We start from the raw sequence: 22907 nt of genomic DNA, 5'->3' as shown, positions 1-22907 counted from the left end.
GCAAAGGACTAGAGTGATGACAAAAAACGGAAATATGCAACTAATTTTTCCAGACATACATTTTAAAGAACGGATAACAAAAAAATACTCAATGCAGACGACATTCTAACATCCCTCCTGTTAGTAGATGACATGGTGTACTAACACAGATTTTGATTGGCAGCCACAGATTACACACACGCACAACGCAAAATAAAAGGCCCAGTGCACATACAATTTAAAAGACAACAAAATCTGATGTAGCATATTCCTTACCCTAAAAACAATTTGTGTACAGGTAGTTCAGAAAAATTATAACAAAAACCACTGAGGACGCCAAAACTATGGCGAAACACGTTTGGATGTGTACTTGCAAAATCGCGGACCCATCCGTAAATTCACTCATCCCGAACAGGCCATGAAGGACCAACGGTACTGACCGGCTGCCGTGTCATCCTCAGCTCAGAGGCGTCAATGGATGCGGTATGGAGGGGCAAGTGGTCAGCACACCGCTCTCCCGGCCGTATTTCAGTTTCCGAGACCTGAGCCGCTACTTCTCAATCAAGTAGCTCCTCAGTCTGCCTCACAAGGGATGAGTGCACCCCGCTTGCAAACAGCGCTCGGCAGACCGGATGGTTAACCATCCAACTGCTGGCCCAGTCCGACATCGGCGATATTACGGGAACCAGTTTTACCACTGTGGCAAGGCCGTTGGCATCCGTTAATTCATTATTATGAATAATTTCATTCTGAAACTCAAGCCATACGATGTTATTCTCTCACTGGTCCATCCAGTTCTTAATATTACTATACCTGAACCCTCCAGACTCTCGTTCTTACAACCGGCCAATGCGTCAGACGCACCGATCATCTTCTATCTTACGGCTACTTCAGTTGCAACAGCAAAACTGGAGATTGAGAGACGTATAGTTACATTAACTTAGGGAAATACAAGGAAATCCTGTGTTATTTCTGAACAACTGTGGGAGTGAATAATCGCCAATTCCAGGAATTTCTCAGAAGTTTGGATGCTGAGTATGGTGATATCGTTTATTTTACTGTAGTAAGGCGACTTAGTCGAGGCCAGGTGATCGTGCATCTTTGATGGACATTTGCAGTTCATACCTGCCCAGAGAAAATATCCCTCGCTGCACGGTTATGTCTTATATATGTCATCTTTGCTTGGAAGCCCGTACATTTATGGACAGATATTTTCAAAACACACAAAGAGAAAAAATACAACCAAAATCTCAGATCAACACTTTGTCAATACACCGAGAACTGCAACCACTTCGATCGAAGCTGATACTGATACATCATTTTCCAAATTCACAGTAAAATATCAAACTAATTCTACGATTTGCAATTGTTGTTCTTGTTGTGGTCTTCGGTCCAGAGACTGATTTGATGCAGCTCTCCATGCTACTCTATCCTGTGCAAGCTGGTTGATTTCTGCCCCCTACATCCTTCTGAATCTGCTTAGTATATTCATCTCTTGGTCTCCCTCTACGATTTTTACTCTCCATTGGTGATCCCTTGATGCCTCAGAACATGTCCTACCAATCGATCCCTTCTTCTCAAGTTGTGCCACAAATTTCTCTTCTCCCGAATTCTGTTCAGTACCTCCTCATTAGTTACGTGATCTACCCACCTAACCTTCAGCATTCTGCTGTACCTCCACATTTCTAAAGCTTCATTTCTCTTCCTGTCTAAACTGTTTATCGTCCACGTTTCTCATCCATGGCTACACTCCATGCAAATACTTTGACAAAAGACTTCCTGACACTTAAATCTATACTCCATGTTAACAAATTTCTCTTCTTCGGAAAAGCTTTTCTTGTCATTGACAGTCTATATTTTATATCCTCCCTACTTCGACCATCATCAGTTAATTTTCTCCCCAAATAGCAAAACTCATCTACTATATTACGTGTCTTATTTCCTAACCTAATTCCCTCAGCTTCAGTTGATTTAATTAGTCAGCATTACACTATCCTCGTTTTGCTTTTGTTGATGTTCATCTTATATCCTCCTTTCAAGACGCAGTCCATTCCGTTCAACTGCTCTTCCAGGTCCTTTGCTGTCTCTGACAGAATTACAGTGTTCTCGGCAAACCTCAAAGTTTTTATTTCTTCTCCATGGGTTTCAATTCCTACTCCAAATTTTTCTTCTGTTTCCTTTACTGCTTGCTCAATGTTTAGTTTGAATAACATCGGGGAAAGGCTACAACCCTGTCTCACTCCCTTACCAACCGCTGCTTCCCTTTCATGCCCCTCGACTCTTATAACTGCCAACTGGTTTCTGTGCAAATTGTCAATAGCCTTTCGCTCCCTGTATTTTACCCCTGCCACCTTCAGAATTTGAAAGAGAGTATTCCAGTCAATATTGTCAAAAGCTTTCTCTAAGTCTACAAATGCTAGAAACGTAGGTTTTTCCTTAATCTACATCTACATTACATCTACACGGTTAATCTGTAATTCACACTTAAGTGCCTGGCAGAGGGTTCAGCGAACCATTTTCATACTACTTCTCTACCATTCCACTTTCGAATGGCGAGTGGGATAAAGGAACACCTAAATCTTTCCTTTCGAGCTCTGATTTCTCTTATTTTATTATGATGATCATTTCTCCATACGTAGGTGGTTGCCAACAAGATATTTCAGCATTCGGAAGAGAAAGTTGGTGATTGAAATTTCGTAAATAGATCTCGCCGCAAAGAAAACCGCCTTTGTTTCTGTGACTGCCACCCCAACTCGCGTATCATATCAGTGATACTCTCACCCTTAATGCGCGATAACACGAAACGAGCTGCCCTTCTTTACACTTTTTCGATGTCCTCCGTCAATCCTACCTGGTAAGGATCTCACGTCGCACAGCAATATTCCAGCAGAGGACGAACAAGTGTAATGTAGGCTGTCTCTTTAGTCGGTTTGTCGCATCATCTAAGTGCTCTGCCAACAAAGCGCAGTCTTTGTTTCGCCTTCCCCACAATATTATCAGTGTGGTCTTTCCAATATAAGTTGCTCGTAATTGTAATTCCTAGGTATTTAGTCGAATTGACAGCCCTTAGATATGTGCGGTTTATCGTATACCCAAAATTTATCGGATTTCTGTCTATCTTCTAAGATAAGTCGTAGGGTCAGTATTGCCTCACGTGCTCGAACATTCTACGGAATCTTCCCCAAGGTCAGCTTCTACCAGTTTTTCCATTCGTCTGTAAAGAATTCGTGTCAGTATGTTGCAGCCATGACTTATTAAACTGATAGTTCGGTAATTTTCATACCCATCAACACCTGCTTTCTTTGGGATTGGAATTATTATGTTCTTCTTGAAGTCTGAGGGTATTTCTCCTGTATCATACATCGTGCTCACCAGATGGTAGAGTTTTGTCAGGGCTGGCTCTCCCAAGACTATCAGTAGTTCTAATGGAATGTTATCTACTACAGGGGCCTTGTAATTACTTAAATATAAAGTATTATTAATGAAATTTCACATACAAAATGTCAGCTTAATTCCATCTTGCATTTTTATAATAATAAGTTGTGTACGACTTCCTACGCAGTGGCAAGAGTGGTGCGGCAACTGCCGTCGTACGGAAGCTGATCAGCAGCCGAAATGATTTGTGATCAAGTAACACAGCAAACAGGAGACTTATTTAACTCTTGTTTCTTCAAGCGTATGAACGCTCACAACAAATAATACAGCAATAAGTAGAGTCAAATTGGAAATTTTCGAAATCTGTGGTAAGGTCTTATGGGACCAAACTGCAGAGGTCATCGTCCCTAAACTTTCACACTATTTAATCTAACTTAAATTAACTTATGCTAGGGACGACAGAACACCCAAGCCCGAGGGAGTGCTCGAACCTCTGACGGTAGAGAGCTGCACGGACCGTGACAATGAAAGGGTACAGTACCGTCCGACATTGAAAAAAGGTACAAGATTCTTCGTTATTCTTGTCCGAACAACAGTCCGACATTGAAAAAAGGTACAACGTTCTTCGTTATTCTTGTCAGAACAACATATTTTTTGTAATAATAACTCAATTTCACTTAATACACCGAAGCCGGATACCAGTGTAGGAAAGAATGACTATTTATTTAATTGATCACATGTGCACTCCCACAAAATAAATCCCTACATCCAATTTGGTGAGATCTGCGAAATGAATGAATGTATGGTCGTCTGCTAACTGCAGATAGTGAATTATTGAGAGACTTGTTATGCGTTGTGCATGCATGTTAGATTTAGTTGTATGTAGTTTTTTATACGTAATTAGCGTTTACGAATGAAGCGTTTTGTGATGAAGTCGGTAGGCCTACATGTTTGAAGTAAACACGTTAGTAATTGTACAGTATTGTTTTTGACATCTGTAATTCGTTCTGCAGACGTTCGTAAACGATGCCAGGTTGTGCTGCATTTGGTTGTTCCAATAGAGGGGAAGGTGGATTTCGCATGTTGACGCGGGTAAGCTGTAAGCACGTTTTCTGCAGTTGTCGTGGTTGCTGAAACATTATTCGTAGTAAATAATTGTGGGTACTCTTGAAGACAGTTTTTAATAGGCCTACTTACTGTGGGGCAGAAGGGATACGGTAGTTTTCTTGTTATATTTGGTCGTTATTACAATAGCCTACATTTAACATTACCTGATTTTTGTAATCTTTCTCATTTGTTATCTACTTGAGGTATACAGTATATGAAAGAAAGTAGTAAGCAGTTGTTTACTTGTGACATCCAAAAAGTTTGAAGACGTGACAAGACGTACTAATACGTCTCACACTTTTTGCATGTCACAAGTAAACAACTGCTTACGACTTTCATTCATCTGACGTAATACAGGTACGTTAAATCTTTAGCGTTATGCACTTCCGATACAAAACAAATGCTATACACTATTTTTTTTATTTACGTTACTTTTCATTGCAATATGTATAGTAAACGAACTTTAAAATAGATAAATGCAAGTATCGAATACTTTTTACAGCCACTGTATCAAATTTTCCTGTGCTGTACCTAGTACGCTACTATGAGTACATTATAGCTGTAAAGAAAGGCATTTAACGAATGATTTCGCCATATTGTCTTGTGCTTTCTGATTCGGTGAGTGTGTACTCCACTACTGGCCATTCTAAAGTCCCGCCCGCAGTTTGGCAGAAAAATGGCCGCGTATCGTCTGGTTGGCCACTCTCTCCCTATACAGGCTCTCTAGAGCTGCCGGACGCGTGGCTCTGTTTACGTATGCTCCCCTGGGTCCAACGGATCCTGCACAACTGCTATCGCCGGTAGGGTGGCATCGAATATGATACCACATAAAGAAGCATAAATTAATAAATACTAAATGTTCTACATTACTTAACTGTGTTAACTTCATACCTCAGTTATTGACAGTGTTAAGTTCATTAAGTGTATTATGTGTGGCCCAAAAATAGTGGTCATCTTCTAATGTGGCCCATGTAGGCAAAAAGGTTGGACACTCCTGGTCTAAGCAGAACTATACCATCTCACACCTCGCACACAGTGACAGCCTATAGGGCTGTTCATACATGACAGTGCAACGTAACCTTCCAGTACTGGTGGTGACAAAAACCCACCTAAGTAGGAAGATTACCGTCGCTTTGTCATGTCCTACAGCTCCTGCAAGCTACCGTCTGTAGTAAATGGTTTCTTAAATTCGTGTGGTCCACGAAATTACTGGCCCCTGCGAGTTGTTGCCGGGCTTTAATTATTTCTAGCGGACGGTTTTACCCAACCGGTAAAAGTTTGAACGCAACGGATAACGCAACATTTTTTGAACCAGTACAGAAGGCACCTATACAGGGCCCAATAGGCAGTATATAGCTTTTATTTGCTTCCGTGACCCTGGATACGACTTTGGCACTGACTTTCACGTATTCTTTATTATGGAGGGAGCAAATAATCAGCCGAGGGTAGAGATTAATTGATATTTCCTCAGTACCGATGATATTTCTACAACCAGTCGTGTTTCTCTTGCAATATACATAATCAAAACTGGTCTCTCTAGTTAACATGGATTAGTTTCGCCACGTAATTATGGAATGGGATAGGGGAGTGCAGACCTGGCTTCAATGTAATTTTATACAGACACACAGTTATACGTAAACCCATGCTTATTACATTCAATTGCTGTAGGTGACTCAGAATAAGTTCAGCAAAGACACTACAAGCAAAACTAGGTCAGTCTTTATCAAATCAATGGGCATTACAATCCGATACTTTTCCTAGTGGCACGAGTTTAAACCATGCATTTTACTTAACGCATAACATCGCCAACAAATCAAATAGTTAAGGGGGAGTTCAAGAAACACCATCACTTCAATGCCACTCAACTCACGTGGCGAAGTTTCGGTAGCCTACAGAAATCCAAACAATACAGACACACAAGATTATTCCTTCCCTATTTTACACTCGCCCACTATCGTATGATTATTCATCATGTACAGTACATTTTACGACCGAAACTACAATTTGTCAATGTGGCTCAAAAATGCTTCAAATGGCTCTGAGCACTATGGGACTTAACATCTGAGGTCATCAGTCCCCGAGAACTTAGAACTACTTAAACCTGACTAACCTAAGAACATCACACACATCCATGCCAGAGGCAGGATTCGAACCTGCGACCGTACGGTCGCGCGGTTCCGGATTGAAGCGCCTAGAACCGCTCGGCCACAACGGCCGGCTATCAATGTGGCGGTTGCTCCAACCGACCACGTGGCGCGAAAGCAAGTTCACAAACAAAACATACGGAAAATAAATAAAAATCTCCCAAAATATTACTGTAAATGAAAGAGCAGGTTAAAATACATTGAATGAGTGAATTTCCGTTAAGTACAGAGCAACAATGTGACCGTGAGCTTAAATAAACGCAAAGTTCTACTGAAATTCAAATAAATTATGAAAATGACTCTGACCACAATCTGTTGGTTATGAACTGTAGATTAAAACTGAAGAAACTGCAAAAAGGTGGGAATTTAAGGAGATGGGACCTCGATAAACTGACAGAACCAGAGGTTGTAGAGAATTTCAGGGAGAGCATAAGGGAACAATTGACAAGAATGGGGGAAAGAAATACAGTAGAAGAAGAATGGGTAGCTCTGAGGGATGAAGTAGTGAAGGCAGCAGAGGATCAAGTAGGTAAAAAGACGAGCGCTAGTAGAAATCCTTGGGTAACAGAAGAAATATTGAATTTAATTGCTGAAAGGAGAAAATATAAAAATGCAGTAAATGAAGCAGGCAAAAGGGAATACAACGTCTCAAAAATGAGATCGACAGGAAGTGCAAAATGGCTAAGCAGGGATGGCTAGAGGACAAATGTAAGGGTGTAGAGGCTTATCTCACTAGGGGTGAGATAGATACTGCCTACAGGAAAATTAAAGACACCTTTGGAGAAAAGAGAGCCACTTTTATGAATATCAAGAGCTCAGATGGAAACCCAGTTCTAAGCAAAGAAGGGAAAGCAGAAAGGTGGAAGGAGTATATAGAGGGTCTATACAAGGGAGATGTACTTGAGGACAATATTATGGAAATGGAAGAGGATGTAGATGAAGATGAAAGTGGAGATACTATACTGCGTGAGGAGTTTGACAGAGCACTGAAAGACCTGAGTCGAAACAAGGCCCCGGGAGTAGACAACATTCCTTTAGAACTACTGGAGACAGGCGAAATACCCTCAGACTTCAAGAAGAATATAATAATTCCAATCCCAAAGAAAGCAAGTGTTGACAGATGTGAAAATTACCGAACTATCAGTTTAATAAGTCACGGCTGCAAAATACTAACGCGAATTCTTTACAGACGAATGGAAAAACTGGTAGAAGCCTTCCTCGGCGAAGATCAGTTTGGATTCCGCAGAAATGTTGGAACACGTGAGGCAATACTGACCCTACGACTTATCTTAGAAAATAGATTAAGGAAAAGCAAACCTACATTTCTAGCATTTGTAGACTTAGAGAAAGCTTTTGACGATGTTGACTGGAATACTCTCTTTCAATTTCTAAAGGTGGCAGGGTTAAAATACAGGGAGCGAAAGGCTCTTTACAATTTGTACAGAAACCAGATGGCAGTTATAAGAGTCGAGGGGGCACGAAAGGGAAGCAGCGGTTGGGAAGGGAGTGAGACAGAGTTGTAGCCTGTCCCAGATGTTATTCAATCTGTATATTGAGAAAGCAGTAAAGGAAACAAAAGAAAAATTCGGAGTAGGTATTAAAGTCCATGGAGAAGAAATAAAAACGTTGAGGTTCGCCAATGACATTGCAATTTTGTCAGAGACAGCAAAGGACTTGGAAGAGCAGTTGAACGGAATGGACAGTGTCTTGAAAGGAGGATATAAGATGAACATCAACAAAAGCAAAACGAGGAGAATGGACTGTAGTCGAATTTAGTCCGGTGATGCTGAGAGAATTAGATTAGGTTAGGTTAGGTTAGGAAGGAGTTTTGCTATTTGGGGAGTAAAATAACTGATGATGGTCGAAGTAGAGAGGATATAAAATGTAGACTGGCAATGGCAAGGAAAGCGTTTGTGAAGAAGAGAAATTTGTTAACATCGAGTATTGATTTAAGTGTACGGAGTGTAGCCACGTATGGAAGTGAAACATGGACGATAAATAGTTTGGACAAGAAGAGAATAGAAACTTTCGAAATGTGGTGCTACAGAAGAATGCTGAAGATTATATGGATAGATCACATAACTAATGAGGAGGTATCGAATAGAATTGGTGAGAAGGGGAGTTTGTGGCACAACTTGACAAGAAGAAGGGACCGGTTGGTAGGACATGTTCTGAGGCATCAAGGGATCACAAATTTAGCATTGTAGGGCAGCGTGGAGGGTAAAAATCGTAGAGGGAGACCAAGGGATAAATACACTAAGGAGATTCAGAAGGATGTATTTGCAGTAAGTACTGGGAGATGAAGAAGCTTGCACAGGATAGAGTAGCACGGAGAGCTGCATCAAACCAGTCTCAGGACTGAAGACAACAACAAAAACATGAAAATTAATTCCCTTGTGGGGTTTAGTGATAATCTTGAACGCGATTTCAACATCTGGACTTCATTACTGAGCAGATTTCAAACAGCTTTCGTTAACATTACCAAAACGAGAGCTGCGTCTCCATGTCTGTGCAGTGGCGCGACCCAGGAACAAGGGCTCCACCGGACACCTCGCCTAACCGTTCTTCTTTCAAAAGGTGGTGGAGGGGATGGTTTGCCCACCCAACAGAGCCAATACTCTAGCCTTCGCGACCTCTCTGACCTGACTTGCCCACCATCTTTGCTAAACTTGATCACGTTTAGGGGGTTGGTACAGTCCTACCACAGAACGACTGTCACATACAATGCTACGACCTCTGTCCAGAGCTTTCCGCTACATCACATACTATCTCATTCATACAGTCCAAGGTCGCATACGGAAAAGGATACAAGGGAACGTGGCACGTATGAAATAAAATGAATAACTAAATATATAAACACCACTTGATCCATTCTCTGGCCGGCCGAAGTGGCCGTGCGGTTAAAGGCGCTGCAGTCTGGAACCGCGAGACCGCTACGGTCGCAGGTTCGAATCCTGCCTCGGGCATGGATGTGTGTGATGTCCTTAGGTTAGTTAGGTTTAACTAGTTCTAAGTTCTAGGGGACTGATGACCTCAGCAGTTGAGTCCCATAGTGCTCAGAGCCATTTGAACCATTTGATCCAGTCTCTTCTGTTTGTTAAGGACGGAATTCACTTCTGCAGACTCAAAACACTCTGGCTATAGTTCTCCTGTACCGGAATTTAGTGGAAAAATATGGAACGGGACAACATGTTCCGTTTCAACAGAATTGAAACGTGGTTTACTTCTGCGGTGTGATAGGGAGCTGAGTGTGATAAGGAGTTGAGTAGAAGGATACTGTGCCACAAATATACTAACAAATTAAATTAAGAACATAGAAGACAATCTGAGCAACTACCCCCGGAATTACTTAAATTAATTTCCAACAGTACAAGTGTTGACTAATATTACACAACTTTCAGAAATGACAATCAAATTAAAAAAAAAATATTTTTTGAGAAAAACATTATGTTAAAAAAATTTATAGATGCTTAGCACAGAGGCCTAATCAGCTCACAAATCTGTAAAATTAACCTGCATTTTCCACATTACAAGTTTCAAAAACTTGTTGAAATTAGCTAACAGGTCATTAACATCAGCTCCCCACTATCACGTGACTGTTTATAGATAATTAGAAAGAAGACCACTGGTTCCAAGCAAGCGGAATAACCTGAAAATGTTAAATTCAAAGTATGATACAAGTGGCAGTTGCAGAGCCATTCAGTTTCTTTTGCTTAATTTAAGTGTGGATGGCGATCGCCACTAGAGATATACACTCCTGGAAATTGAAATAAGAACACCGTGAATTCATTGTCCCAGGAAGGGGAAACTTTATTGACACATTCCTGGGGTCAGATACATCACATGATCACACTGACAGAACCACAGGCACATAGACACAGGCAACAGAGCATGCACAATGTCGGCACTAGTACAGTGTATATCCACCTTTCGCAGCAATGCAGGCTGCTATTCTCCCATGGAGACGATCGTAGAGATGCTGGATGTAGTCCTGTGGAACGGCTTGCCATGCCATTTCCACCTGGCGCCTCAGTTGGACCAGCGTTCGTGCTGGACGTGCAGACCGCGTGAGACGACGCTTCATCCAGTCCCAAACATGCTCAATGGGGGACAGATCCGGAGATCTTGCTGGCCAGGGTAGTTGACTTACACCTTCTAGAGCACGTTGGGTGGCACGGGATACATGCGGACGTGCATTGTCCTGTTGGAACAGCAAGTTCTCTTGCCGGTCTAGGAATGGTAGAACGATGGGTTCGATGACGGTTTGGATGTACCGTGCACTATTCAGTGTCCCCTCGACGATCACCAGTGGTGTACGGCCAGTGTAGGAGATCGCTCCCCACACCATGATGCCGGGTGTTGGCCCTGTGTGCCTCGGTCGTATGCAGTCCTGATTGTGGCGCTCACCTGCACGGCGCCAAACACGCATACGACCATCATTGGCACCAAGGCAGAAGCGACTCTCATCGCTGAAGACGACACGTCTCCATTCGTCCCTCCATTCACGCCTGTCGCGACACCACTGGAGGCGGGGTGCACGATGTTGGGGCGTGAGCGGAAGACGGCCTAACGGTGTGCGGGACCGTAGCCCAGCTTCATGGAGACGGTTGCGAATGGTCCTCGCCGATACCCCAGGAGCAACAGTGTCCCTAATTTGCTGGGGAGTGGCGGTGCGGTCCCCTACGGCACTGCGTAGGATCCTACGGTGTTGGCGTGCATCCGTGCGTCGCTGCGGTCCGGTCCCAGGTCGACGGGCACGTGCACCTTCCGCCGACCACTGGCGACAACATCGATGTACTGTGGACACCTCACGCCCCACGTGTTGAGCAATTCGGCGGTACGTCCACCCGGCCTCCCGCATGCCCACTATACGCCCTCGCTCAAAGTCCGTCAACTGCACATACGGTTCACGTCCATGCTGTCGCGGCATGCTACCAGTGTTAAAGACTGCGATGGAGCTCCGTATGCCACGGCAAACTGGCTGACACTGACGGCGGCGGTGCACAAATGCTGCGCAGCTAGCGCCATTCGACGGCCAACACCGCGGTTCCTGGTGTGTCCGCTGTGCCGTGCGTGTGATCATTGCTTGTACAGCCCTCTCGCAGTGTCCGGAGCAAGTATGGTGGGTCTGACACACCGGTGTCAATGTGTTCTTTTTTCCATTTCCAGGAGTGTAGATACGCTCAGTAAAGGCATTAATCGTACCCAGGCCCCTTTACCTGGATCCACAGTATAAACAACAAACACATCAAGCTGCCCTGTAACATACGAACCACTATTTAACAGTTTTAATTTACAACGCAAATACTTGTATACACTGTAAATACACTTGAAAAACGCGAAAGTTACGCGTGAAGCGTCTGATTCCAAAATAAACAACACATTTTAATTACAGGTACGGCCAAACTTGGTCAAACAGTTAAAGCAGCACACCCATTCACAGAAACGTTACTTGAGTGAGTTCATTTAAAGTATTCGTGAAAAGATATTTACCTGTCACGAAGAGTAGCCTGGATAGCGCGTCAGAATAGCCACTGCGCGACACAACATAATCATGCACAAGGTAATCGGACGCTCACCATAATTTCTTGCAGATCAAAGCGTAAGCTGAGAACCACTGCACCAAGGGCTGCCATCAAGTAGGTGTTATGACGAGTTTGTTAAGAATCAGGAACAACGGATGGTAAGCAACGGATGGTATTGACCATATGCCCCTGCACCCGGTTCTTGAAACTGACAGACAGGAACCCAACCCGGCACCACATTTGTCATAGGATTCTTGCAAATTCAAACGCCAAGTACAGAGAGAGCTTTTTCAACGAGCAATCTTCACGGCCCTAGCCGACACTCATCCCACCGAATCCAAAGTGACCAGAACGTAACTTTCAGTACCGGACCAAGGATACTGTCGGCCACGATGTCATGGGTTTACTCCAGCGATATCAAACACACTTCTCAGCCGCCCGTCACTTCGAGAGGGCCTCCTGGCCCTGAAAGCGCTTAAATGCTCGTTCACAGACCTGCCCTCTGCATGCGACAAGCCGCTCGAGAAGATATTGCGGCCAGAGACGCTAATAAGGAGCGGGTATTACCGATATCGGAACGTGCACGCATGGCACAACTTCCCCTCGGTTATGGAATTAATATGGTTTAGAAATTTGCGGAAATTAATTGGGTTTAGCAATTTCAGGTTAATTAGAATAAGATCTGCTATACACAAAACCTCACGGATAAATTATCCAGCAATATATCGCTTTACACCAAGAGAAGGAATCAGCCAAAAAACTTACTTCTGCAACAAACTGAATGGGACGCTAAGCGGTGGTAAAAGGGGCGCATGACTTACCATACACATCTACCTCCTAATGCTGCATACTTGAGGTCCAGCAGCACATCCTTGACCTGTTAATCTCTCCGCCCTTACGTGTGATGCTATTGCTTCAACGCTGCCCTCCCATGTGTTGAACTCCCTGAACCTTGCGCGAAAACTAAAATACTCCGGATGGGTTCGGTACACCGTTTAAATTGTTCAAATGCCTCTAAGCGCTATGGGACTTAACAACTGAGGTCATCAGTGCCCTAGAACTTAGAATTACTTAAATCTAACTAACCTAAGGACATCACACACATCCATGCCCGAGGCAGGATTCGAACCTACGACCGTAGCAGCAGCGCGGTTCCGGACTGAAGTGCCTACAACTGCTCGGCCACAGCGGCCGGCTACACTGTTTAGTAAAAAAACTAATCTGGTAGAATTAAATGTATTATTGAAGGCCTTTGTCCTCGTGTTAAACTGTTGTACACATGTTACACATTTACGCAAAGTTCACAATAGCACTCATCAGAAATCCAGGTGCTTGCGAGACAAACTAATTAAGACTGGCAAAACGATTCAGCCCTACCGAGTTACCTACAGCACATACTGTTACAGTTACTTTACTGCTCTGTCACGAAGAACTTACACACGAACGGCGAGAATAGTTCTGACATCTGCCAGCAATAAGACACACGATTTCTTCAAGACACAGTCGCCACCAGATGACCATCATTGCCAATCTGTCGCAACACCGAGACAGTAAACAACTAGTTAACGAGCATCGTCCAAGTAAGCAACATTTGGTTGAGTGTTGATGTATGATGCACGTTTAGCTTTGGCCAATTATTCCAGCTCCAGATAAGTCTGTAGATATTGTCGCCAGCAGTAATATATTTTGAAGCACCATTTAAGAGCAGTCTGCTTGACTGTAGGTAATCAGACTTGGTCAACATGTAATGAACAAACACAAAGCTTATGATGTAACTAATCATGTGATTCTAAGAGAATCAGATTAGGAACCGAGGCACTTAAAACAGTAGATGCGTTTTGCTATTTGGGCAGCAAAATAACTGATGATGGCTGAAGTAGAGAGGCAATGGCAAGAAAAGCATTCCTGAAGAAAAAAAATTTGTTAACATTGAAATGTATACTTAAGTGTTAGGAGGACTTTTCTCAAGTAGTAGTGTAGTGTAGCCATGTATGGAAGTGAAACTTGGACTATAAGCAGTTTCGGTAAAAAGAGAATAGAAGCTTTCGAAATTTGGTCCTACAGAAGATTGCTGAAGATTAGATGGGTAGAGCACATAACTAACGAGGAGGTACTAAAGAGAATTGGGGAGAGAACAAATCTGTGGCCAAATTCAACCGAAAGAAGGGATCGGTTGGTAGGACACATTCTGAGGCATCAATGGATCACCAGTTTAGTACTGGGGAGAATTATGGGGGGTAAAAATTGTAGAGGGAGACCAAGAGATGAGTACAGTGATCAGATGCAGGAAGATGTAGGTTGCAGTAATTATTCGTTGAGAGAGTAGCATGAACAGCTGCGTCAAACCAGTCTTTGGACTGAAGACAACAGCAACATGATATGACTCGTGTGTACTGCCATCTAATATCTGTCCAACCTCAGCCATACCAGGATGCGTCTTCGCCTAACAGTGGTCTGTAACTTCTACGTATACCTTTTTTTGAGTTTTGTTACGTCAGCCAAGCCACATTACTAAGAATTGTCCTCTCATAATTATGGTATCCTACCTAGGTTGCTCAAGTGGAGACTCTATCAGAAAACTATCTTACGTAACTCTCCCTTAATTCTTACTCTTTTAACACGTGTTTTTCGGATGTACTACCTTTCTTTCCTCAGTCAACTATTCCTTAGATTTCCAAATTGCGTCAACTATTAGTTTCCTCGTGATGACTTGGTGTTGTGTGATGTCCTTAGGTTAGTTAGGTTTAAGTAGTTCTAAGTTCTAGGGGACTGATGACCATAAGTCCCATAGTGCTCGGAGCCATTTTTTTTGAACTATTAGTTTTCGCCGTTGGTATTTTTACGCCGCCTTCCCGAAACTTTCTATCACCATACACCAAATAAAATTAAGAGTGATGACTTGGAGTCCTTGGGCCGTCCCACCTCAAGACCATGGTTGCTGTGCCACGATTTTGATTTCAGTACTTAACCAAAATTTAAATATCTTGCTATACATTACTATCATCACCATGCGGTTTTCACCTAACGCTCTTAAATAAACGACCACAATCAGAAAAATTCTGTTGTAGCTTCTTTCTTCTGTTACTCAGTTCTTATGATTCCAGAAAGAAGTATAACGGCCATGAGTGAAGAAAGTGCCTTGTCTCTGGTGCAGCCTAATTAACAATCCTGACCGTTACAATTTCCCCGCAAGCACGAAAAGAATTCCTACCTGCAAATATTTTGTCCACTAATTGTCCAGGTAGCGAACTCCTTCTTGTGATGCAAGTATTTCTGTTGCCAGAACAAATGATAAAAAAGGGACAGAGGGAATAGCTACAAACAAGTAAAATGCAAGCAGTAAGAGGAATCAACGTACATCAATCAAAAAGAGATTAAAAGCGAGGCAGCCTTATTGTAGTATGGAATGAAATCGATCCACAGTTCTGGGCTACTCGCTAGTTCTCCTGCAGGAAAAGGTAATGACATAATGAGTACTACAAAAGAACTATGAGATCGCCCAGTCCGAAAATGGTGGTATGGTGACATGAGCGCACGTCAAGGAAGTCTTTAGTCCCCGAGATAAAACGTTGAAGGTAATTATCAACACAGAAATGTCGGATAGCGATACACACGGACGCATTGTGACAATATTCTCAGCACTTCTACATCAATAAGTGCGCTGCGAAAGACCTGTAATCACATAATATAGCCGAGCGAAGGAATCACGTGCGACGAAACGTAACTTCTGCTTATCTGAATTTACACAAGACTGCTTCCAAAGTGATGGAAAGTAGTGCATGTCCAATAAATATAGCAGTAACTTCGGCCTTTTACCAATACCCATGTGATGCCTTCTAAAATCTGGAACGGAAAGCGTCGTTCAATGGTTCTGTCCACTCGGATGGTTTTATGGACAGCACAGCACAGTAGTGCGTGTACTCCTAGAGAATCTAGGTCCCACAGCCAAACCTTTACGGGGGGGGGGGGGGGGGGGGGGCGAGGATTCTGTGAGAACTCCTGGTGTAAAGGTTGGGGATACCGTCGTGGTGCCAGGACAACAACCACGGGGAAACATGTCTATGTATCCAACATGGCGAATTTTATTGATTTGTTACACCTTATGGCTTTCTTGATTTGTAAATTAAGTTAATGGATTTGTCAAGTGACTATGCAAGGGGTCCGTTATTACTGTCACTGGAATCGTAATTAAGTGTACAGACAACATTAATCAGTGCCCAGCAACGTAATACGTCTGACAGGTAGCGAAGCAAGTATTAAATCTAATTTAAAATATTTCTCTTGGACAACTTCACTGACGAAATTCCACTAAAAAACTCATACCCGGTATAAAAAAAAAACTTGTTTTTAGTGTAGTCACATGAGTGGGAATAAAATATTAATACGTTCATTAATGTTAACACTTATCATGTATACATATCCTGTAAACTTACTCGTTCCACATCATCATTTCGAGAAAAGAATCGTTCAAATGATCTACGGAATACGTAACTAATTAACGGAAAGATGATGAGTACTTAATAGACTGAAGTGCACAGCTGCTGATACTTCATCACAAGTGCGCAACACACCTCAGAAAAGTCTGAGAGGCACAACAGGAGAAAACGAAATTCAACACATCCCAGCATGCATTTCAGACGCAAGACTTCAACATAATAGAATGGTACGGAGCGGAATTGGACGTCAAGGCGAAGGATTCTTTGGAAGAAAGTTTTGACGTTGATGTATATGGGAAGGAAATTTGATCCTCTACTAACATCGTAAGATAACCTGTGGCCCTAGCTCTCACGTAGATTATAGTAGTGGATCTTGCGCTTGTCCATCTTCTTGGCCTTCATGATATTATTTCGGCTTGTTTTCGTCTCACGTCTCATATGTTCCATGACGCGTTGAATATTTTTACGAGTGCCCTAACACAAGAGAGGTCAGATATCAAATATTTTACGTTTTACAGTAACTGAAAGGAGCTGAGGCCTGCAATGTTTATAAATAAGTACATAAAGTGATGAAGGCATTTTCATTAAATAACCTTTTTAAGCGATAAACTAAGCTCTAATAAAGGAAAAAATGCAGTTGTTTCTTACGTTATTTGCTGTTTAGGGAGAAAACACGGTAGTTAAGATAAACAGGCTCTATCTATTTCCTTATAAATATTGAGTGACATGTTTAAACGCATACATTTTCACTAGCAAATGAATGTCGATGCTTTGAAATGTTTTTTTTTTTTTCACTTCTCGGTAGTTTATAATCAAAACAAATATACCACGTCCGTTATGAAGATTGCTTTGGTCATTAACAAACTTTATCATTGGTAGTTCCTTAATTCTGATACTACGAGCATTGCCCAGAATGTTTTCTCAGTCGAAAACAATGGTGCGATTGCGAAACATTACGTATTTGAAGTCTCCTGAGTAAGCGAACCAAGTTTCCATCACTTCCGCCAGATAGCATAGCTGCAGGACAGTATCAAAATGGCGTCTGTAGGTTATGTACGTTACAAGCAATGTGCTGTTATTGAATTTCTCACTACATGAAAGAAACTGTGGGGAATATTCACAAACATCTGTGCAAAGTCTATGGGGCATCTGCTGTCAACAGAAGCACGGTTAGTCGCTGGGCACGGAGGATGAGGTCGTCAGAAGGCTGTTCGGCGGACCTCCACGATCTGAAGCGGTAAGGGAGACCATCCACGGCTCTCACATGACGTGTTTCAGCGAGCTGATGTTGTCATTCGCGAGCCGGCTGCGGTGGCCGAGCGGTTCTAGGCGCTTCAGCCCGGAACCGCGCGACTGCTACGGTCGCAGTTTCGAATCCTGCCTCGGGCATGGATGTGTGTGATGTCCTTAGGTTAGTTAGGTTTAAGTATTTCTAAGTTTTAGGGGACTGAAGACCTCAGATGTTAAGTCCAATAGTGCTCAGAGCCATTTGAACCATTTTTGTCATTCGCGAGGACAGACGCCATTCGTGGAAGACATTTTGAGAACGATGAGGAGGAGATTCACACAGTGAAACACTGGCTCCGCCGCCAGGAAAAGGATTGGTACCGACAGGGCATCTTGTTTCGCGCTGGAGGAAGGCCATAGAACAGGTTGGAGATTATGTAGAAAAATGGGGTTTGTAGGTAAAACACCATTCTTCGTGTGTGTAATTATCATTATGTTCAATAAAGAATTGTTGAAGAAAATAATGCGATGCATTACTTTCTGGGCAACTCTCGTACATTCTTTTTGTACCACAAATGGTACGTCATAACCTCCTTTCACCATTCCGTGATAGGCTAGGCGAATCGACGTCGTGTTGAGGTGCCATGTACTGTGAAGACATTTAAATCGTCTCCGTAACCCAGATCACTAAAACGTGCCCGTGCAGTGGCGATCGACGCGGGGGTAAGCCAGTTCGAACCCTAGGAGTAGATGAAATTTTCACTACCAGCATTTGGTCTGCAAGGGGAGGAGTGGCGGTTGTGTCAAGTTTCTGATTCTCAAACTTTACTGTAGTATCTAAACCTCTCCACAACGGCTCATGTATAGTGTTGATGGTGATCCATTCATCAAATGGGGACATTAAACCCCTTGCCCACTTCGCTGCTATCCGAGGGGATTAGGCTATGTTCTACCAATGGGTTCTACCCTCTCCCTTCTCCCGTTATCATCATACAACAGAAACACAACACCCCGCTACACACAATCCATTACACTCATCTGCACTGAAAAAATACACGTAAGACCCAATTCTCACATATCCGCAAAGAAAGCGATCACTGTGGGTGGTGGAAGGAACACTGTCCGACACGGCCGCTGGCTGAGCCTACAGCTTGGCGTCTTCCAGTCAACACAGCCATTCGACTTTACCTCCTCACTCCACCATTTGACAGTAATGTCGGCAGACATTCCTGTAGAGTAGCACTGCGGTACCACTTCTTGTACTCGGTTTGACATACTATGGATGGCTGGACCACGGAGGAGGACGGAGCATTGATGGTTTAAAACATTTTTAAATTTATTGAGCCACAAAATTATTATTTTTACTAATTAAAATTGAGCACCATATAATTATTGTGTATCAAGGTGATTTTAACAAGGGAATCACTATTTCATTAGAAAGAACATGAAACAGAACAACTATAACTCGCAGGATAGGTAACAGAATTTGGTTGCTCTTTTAAGATTCGTTTAAGTTTTATCCAAATATCCCAATAAGCAAGTTTAAGATTCTTCAGTCAAGCAAAAAACATACAGAGTAGTAAACTTTACTAACAGTAAAACATGAAAATACCAAACGTAACAGAGAAAATACAGAGAGAAGTGGTTCCTGTAAGGCGTGATCACCAACAGCGTGTCATACAACCAGTGAAGGCTCCCAGCCTATACGTCAACCCAAACAGGCAGGCACAAGATCTGCCCAAGCCGCCGCGCAAGCACACGCGAAGGCTGACGTGAGGACCCATATTATAACTGACTCCTACAAAACACCAAAACTCTTATCTTAAAATGAGAAAAAGCGTATTCCAACCGCCCTTATTTTATGAAAGTAAAAAATCATTTTTATCTGTTTTCCGTCTATTCCTTAGTTGCTCTAAATTCGAGGAGGTATGTACCGTCTCCGCCCCCCAATCACACGCACACACACACACACACACACACACACACACACACACACACACACACACATGAACCCATATTTAAAAAAATAAACACATTTACACACAGCAAAACACACACACACACACACACACACACACACACACACATATATATATATATATATATATATATATATATATATATATATATATATATATAGCAAATGAAAAACATCAAACACAACCCAAACAAAACACAAACACACAACAGCAGCTGGCAACACTACACAACGAAAACACACATATGTTGATCACCAAATGGAAAGTGAAAGTGACACATACGATGTGACAAATGTGGATGGAAGAATGCCAGAAATCGGCCAGCTGGAGCATGAAGACTAACAAATACATCTCCAGAATCACACAAATGTGTTAACAGCGCTGGAAATCGTAACACCGAACGATACATTCACAATACGGAACTTGTGCTACAAAAGTTGTTTCTAACCTAAAAAGCAAAAGAAAAACACAACAAAATGTAATATAGCATATTGTATCTACCACATAATACGTTTATTGTATGTATAAAAAGAAACATGTATTTCAGGCCACTGGTGATCCTTCCCAAATAAAAGAAGCGAAACGCGTATGGAAATAAACATTCTGCCTTCATTTAGATACATAGACGGTATATACCCTCGCGAAAGTAAGAAAAACGGATGCCTCGAGCGGTTGCAACTTTTAACAGATTCAAACATGAAATACCAAAAGGTGGCTCAAAGAGACTAACATGCTTCAAAAAAATTTACAGCGGGTGCACTACCCCGAGTATGATAATGTACCCTGAAGCACCAAAGAAACTGATATAGGCATGTGTATTCACATACGGAGATAATGTAAACAGGCAGATTACGGCGCTGCCGTCGGACACGCCTGTATGAGACAAGTGTGTGGTGCAGTATTTGGAACGGTTACTGCTGCTACAATGCCCAGTTATCAAGATTTAAGTGAGTTTGAATGTGGTGTTATAGTCGGCGCACGAGCGATGGGACACGGCATCTAAGAGGTAGCTGTGAAGTGGGGATTTTTCCATACGACCATTTCACGAGTCTACCGTGAACATCAGGAATCCGGTAAAACATCAAATCTCCGCCATCACTGCGGACGGAGAAAGATCCTGCAAGAATGAGACAAACGACGATTGAAGACAATCATTCAACGTGACAGAAGTGCAACACTTCCGCAAATTGCTGCAGATGTAAAATCTGTGTCCAACGTGCGAACCATTCAACGAAACATCATAGATATGGGCTGTCGGAGCCGACACAAAGCTTCACGTCTCGCCTGGGCCAGTCAACACTGAAATTGGACTGTTGGATATTGAAAACATGCTGCATGGTCGGACGAGTCTCGTTTCAAATTGTATTGAGCGCATGAACGCGTACCTCACGAATCCATGGACCCTGCATGTCAGCAGGGGACTGTTCAAGTTGATGGAGGCTCTGTAATTGTGCGGCGTGTGCAGTTGTATGAGAGCTAACATCCCAAAAATGTTCGGGCTCACATGCGGTTCCTCTTCATCGAAATGTCTTCGCTCAAATTCGTCTAGGGGTTGAACCACACGTGTCGTATTACACGCCCTAAATTAGACACTTGTGACCCTTTGTTTAAATTATCTGGCTGATGGCAAGTTTGCGAAATGCAATGTTAACATATAATAACAGTAATAATAATATCGGGAACTAAATTAACGACCCGTAAAAGATTTAGGCCACACATTTGCCATTTGGTTACAATAATGTTTATTCAGAAACCAAACTAATAGCGAAAGTGGTCGCATTTAGAGTTGCTGTTACACTCGATCGCATATCCATTTGACACATTATGATCATTCACAATGTCATTGCAAAATACAAGTTATCTACGCGAAAAGTGAGAGTTCACATCAGGCGCGCGGCTGCTCACCGCTCAGAGACTAACTCCCGCGATACGACACAATGCGAAATTTTCTAACTCGTTTCACTTCGTAGCTGCCTAAAGACCGACCGTCCGCTTTCGCGTCTGCATCCGAACTTTACCCTTTGGTGTCTCGACCAGGACTGTCGCTTTCGCGTCTGCACAAGCACTGTACCCTTTGGTGTCTCGACCAGAACTGCCCTCTGCCCGTCTCCGGCCGCGTTTCCCGCGCGAAGGATATACCCGCTCGACTGACTAGGGCACTTCCCTTTCCTGAAGCCGTCCATCTGACTGGCTACAGCTTATTCTACATTATTTTACATTTTAACATATTTAAATAATCAAACCTTGACCTCTTTCACGTTCTAAATAAAGTAGCAATAATTCCCATTACATAATAAAGGTTAAATTCTTTTACAAAAAAAAAAAAAATACAATTTCCTTCTGAATGTCACGGCAAGTAACCTTGCACCAATGTGCTTTCTGATAAATAAATAAAGAACAAAAGTAAGTATTATGCACTAAACTTTACAACAAATATTCTACTACCTAATGATTCAATAAGGTGTCATGCTGTCATCGTTCAATGTGATTTTGTGTGGTGGAAATGTTGATTTGATGCTTAACTGTAAATACTGATAATTTAAATTTACTATATCTTTTAAACAAATAAAGTTACAAAGTTGATATTTACAACGTTTGTCATTTTAATGATGCGCTTCTATATGAAATGTCAATCGTTAAAATCGACCAATTTTTCAGATTTTAGCATTCAGGTCTTTGTAACTTCCTGGCATATTAAAACTGTGTGCCGGACCGAGACTCGAACTCGGGACCTTTGCCTTTCGCGTGCAGCTGCTCTACCAATTGAGCTACCCAAGCACGACTCACGCCCCGTCTTCACAGTTTTACTTCTGCCAGTATCTCGTCTCCTACCTTCCTAATTTCACAGAAACTCTCCTGCGAGCGTCCATTAAATTTGGAAGGTAGGGGACGAGATACTGGAAGAAGTAAAACTGTGAGAACGGGGCGTGAGTCGTGCTTGGGTACTTCAGTTACTAGAGCAGTTTCCCGCGAAAGGCAAAGGTCCCGAGTTCGAGCCTCGGTCCGGCACACAGTTTTAATCTGCCAGGAAGTTCCATATCAGCGCGCACTCCGCTGCAGATATCGTTCTGGATTCAGGTCTTTGTTACCAAACTTGTTAATTTCACTTTAACAGTAACTATTATAGATATGATC

Source organism: Schistocerca nitens, chromosome 2 (genome assembly GCF_023898315.1).
Source record: "Schistocerca nitens isolate TAMUIC-IGC-003100 chromosome 2, iqSchNite1.1, whole genome shotgun sequence".
In the NCBI taxonomy this organism is placed as follows: domain Eukaryota; kingdom Metazoa; phylum Arthropoda; class Insecta; order Orthoptera; family Acrididae; genus Schistocerca; species Schistocerca nitens.
Note: the sequence above shows the minus strand (reverse complement) of the source record.